The sequence below is a fragment of the Nomascus leucogenys genome, chromosome 15, assembly GCF_006542625.1.
Source record: "Nomascus leucogenys isolate Asia chromosome 15, Asia_NLE_v1, whole genome shotgun sequence".
NCBI lineage: Eukaryota > Metazoa > Chordata > Mammalia > Primates > Hylobatidae > Nomascus > Nomascus leucogenys.
This window is the reverse complement of record NC_044395.1, coordinates 50,497,478-50,501,219: the sequence shown is the minus strand read 5'-3', so window position 1 is coordinate 50,501,219 and position 3,742 is coordinate 50,497,478. Positions and strand designations below refer to the sequence as shown.

The 3,742-nt window shown below is 38.6% G+C and overlaps 1 non-coding gene across 1 annotated transcript; it reads left to right on the top strand.

Annotated features, from left to right (window-relative positions):
- Positions 1–570: 570 nt before the first annotated feature.
- On the top strand, positions 571–674 carry LOC115830566. The gene has a single exon (XR_004026114.1). It is a non-coding gene; the product is annotated as a small nucleolar RNA U13 (small nucleolar RNA).
- Positions 675–3,742: the final 3,068 nt, after the last annotated feature.

Here is a 3,742-nt window from a genome sequence, read left to right as displayed (position 1 = left end):
AGTCTATCATATAATCCTCTTTGAGTTATTCATATTTCAGAAATGTGCTGAATTTTTTGCTATCACTTTGTAACTTTCTCCAATTGTGAAGCTACTAATTTAATTATTTTATAATTGCTAAAATACAAGTTAGGCCAAAAAGAGCTTGCTGTGGTAACTGCATGGACTCTGTCTGAAAGGCCCACCCCTAACATTTATAATAGTGGGACCAGATGATGCATAGCAGCCTATATATCATATGTCTAAATATATCAAAGTCTGGTATCAAACTATCAAACTTTTAGGAAAAAAAAAAAAAAGAAGTATGTTCTATTCTTCTGTCTTGACAAGTTTTCTTCCTAGTTATTTCTTCTCTGAATTTCAGTTTTATATTTTCTATTTCTATCTTGACCTTAACTTGTACTGATTCTCAAAGTCTTGAAAGATTTAAAAAAAACCAAAGTGACTGTATTCAAAGTGTTCAAATATATCGTCCATCAAAAAATGTAAAGTAAATTAAAAAACTGGAAAATTCCCATTATTTAATGTTAGAAAGGAATTTTTCTAAAGTATTCAAAAGAATCTCTCCTGATCCTTTTGTAGTTCATGAGTGTAATGATTGAGTGTTCATGCACATGTGTGAGATATGCCACCCTTGAACCTTGTTACACCATTGTCACATTGCCCATTTGACATGAAACAAAAGAAACAAAAGAAAAATAATCTTTCCTAAAATTTCTAAAGAGAAAAACAAATTATAATCATTAAATATCAACTTCTTTTTCAGATTTATCATCTGCTCTGAAAATGTCAAAATTTTAAATCAAAATAATTAAACAAAAATGTTTTAAAAATTTATTTGCATCTATTTAAATATTTTAATAAAAATAAAACCATTTTTAATGATCACATTCAATGCCCATTCAGTGGCCAATGTGAAGAAATGGTATCACACTTCATGCGTGTTATGTATAACCTTCATATACACACATTTGAATAATATAAATTGTTTTATCTTAGAAAATGTTCCTCAGCCACCATATTTAATTATTGCAAATAAAATACTAGTTCACAGTAGTCAGGAAACACAAATTAAAACATGAAGAAGGCCAGGCACAGTGGCTCATGCCTGTAATCCCAGCACTTTGGGAGGGCTAGATGGATAGATCACTTGAGGTCAGGAGTCTGAGACACCAGCCTGGCCAACATGGCCAAACCCCATCTCCAATAAAAATACAAACGTTAGCTGAGTGTGGTGGCACAGGCCTGTTCCCAGCTATGCGGGAGGCTGAGTCAGGAGAATCACTTGAACCCGGGAGGCAGAGGTTGCAGTGACCCAAGATCGTGCCACTGCACTCCAGCCTGGGTGAGAGTGAGACTCCGTCTCAGAAAAAAAAAAAAAAAAAAAAAAAGAAAAAGAAAATGGATACTTTGTGTGTTGGAAAATGATACTGCATTACGCAAAAATCTTTTGCACTCTTGATAACTGAAAGATCTGAAAAGTTAGTCTCTTCTCTTACCTAGATGCTTCTGTTATTCACATTCTCCTAAATTGCTCGTGTTCATCTTCATATCTTGTGGTGGTATAATCCAGAAGACATCACAGAATTTGGACACAATTGCCTTTTCACTTAATGACATAGGATAAGAGATATAAAGAAGCATTTTCCTGAGCCTTAAATGCTGTTAAGCACGAGTGGATGCTTAAGAACACACTGCGTCAATGCTAAGAGCCAGATCTTGAGTATCAGAAGTGCCCATGTGTTGTTAAATAAATTTATTTTTGGGGGGGCCGGGTGCGGTGGCTCACACCTGTAATCCCAGCACTTTGGGAGGCCGAGGCAGGTGGATCATGAGGTCAGGAGATCGAGACCATCCTGGCTAACACGGTGAAACCCGTCTCTACTAAAAATACAAAAAAATTAGCCGGGCATAGTGGCAGGCGCCTGTAGTCCCAGCTACTCGGTAGGCTGAGGCAGCAGAATGGTGTGAACCCGGGAGGCGGAGCTTGCAGTGAGCCGAGATAGTGCCACTGCCCTCCAGCCTGGGCGACAGAGTAAGACTCCGTCTCAAAAAATAAAATAAAATGAAATAAAAATTTTTTTGTGTGTTGTGATATGTAGGGCCTTCTAAAGCACAGGGCCTAAGACTAGGGCCACTTTGCCCAGGTAGCAGGGTTGTACTATTGTACCAAAAGTTAATCACCGTAAGTCAGAAATTTTTTTCTAGTCTCATGTATGATTTACAGATTAAATAATATTATTATTTTTTTTTCATGGCAGGCTCTCACTGTGTCACCCAGGCTGGAGTGCAGTGGCGTGATCTCAGCTCACTACGACCTGTCTCCTAGGTCCTAGAGATTCTCCTGCCTCACCCTTCCAAGTAGGTGGGATTATAGGTGTGCACCACCACACCGGCTAATTTTTGTATTTTTAGTAGAGACAGGGTTTCACTATGTTGGCCAGGCTGGTCTCAAACGCGTGACCTCAAGTGATCTGCCCACCTCAGCCTTTCAAAGTGTTGAGACTACAGGTGTGAGCCACTGCACCCAGCCCAAATTAAATAATTAAGTTATTCATAGTGATAGAATAATGAGAGTGCAGACTCTGGAGAAATGGCGATTGGGTTCACATCTCAACTTTGTTACTTAGTTGTGTGACCTTGGGCAAGTTACTCAACTTTCTGTGCCTCAATTTCCTCAACTGTAAAACAGGGATAAAAATAATAATATCTTGAAGGATGGTTGCTATTCTTAAAAATAGCAATCCTACTGAGGAAGGTGCTGAGAACAGTACATGGATCATAGCAAGCTCTATATATGTATTGCTCTTACTATATGTGCACTCTCCAAAGCATTCTGTAGAACCTAATCCATTCTTGGAAATAACACAATAATTAATGATAATTATAATAATTACAGTGTTTGAATACCTCCCATGTGCCAAGCACAGCATTTATATTATTTCATTTAATCCTCAGAACAACCCTGACAGGTAGGCATTATTCTCAATTCTCAGAGGAAGAAACTGAAATTAAGAAAGGTGAAGTAATCTGCTCAAAGGCACAGATAGTAAGTGACAGAGCTGAGCTTTAAATGGAAGTTTTCTCAATCCTAAACCTGTGCTCTTTCTATTTTGTTCTTGGTGGACAAACCATGTTGCTTAATCCCAGATTCCCGGTTCTGAGATCCCAGAATACAATGATTCTGTCATTTGTAAAGATGAAAATTACAAATAATTTGTAATCACCAAACTGAACCTCTTGAGGGGACAGATTGTTTCCTTCTGCCCCCCAGCACCATGCCTGGAACACAGTAGATAAATAATATTTGTCCAAACAATGATGATTAATCTGGAGACAACAATATGCTAGGGAAATGAACAAACTTTTTTTTTTTTTTTTTGAGACAGGGTCTTGCTCTGTCACTTGGGCTGGAGTGCAGGGGCACAATCATGGTTCACTGTAATCTGGAACTCCTGGGCTCAGGTGATTCTCCTGCCTCAGCCTCCTAAGTAGGTGGGCCTACAGGAGCACACCATCATGCCCAGCTAATTTTTAAATTTTTATTTTGTAGAGATGGGGTTTCACTATGTTTCCTAATCTGGTCTCGAACTCCTGGCCTCAAGCAATCCTCCCCCTCAGCCCCCCATAGTGCTGAGATTATAGGTGTGAGCCACTGCACACAAGCAAACATAACATTTTGTGAATTGACAGTCTATAGGTTCATTGAGACAGCTGCAGTACTTCCTTTACTTCATGTAAC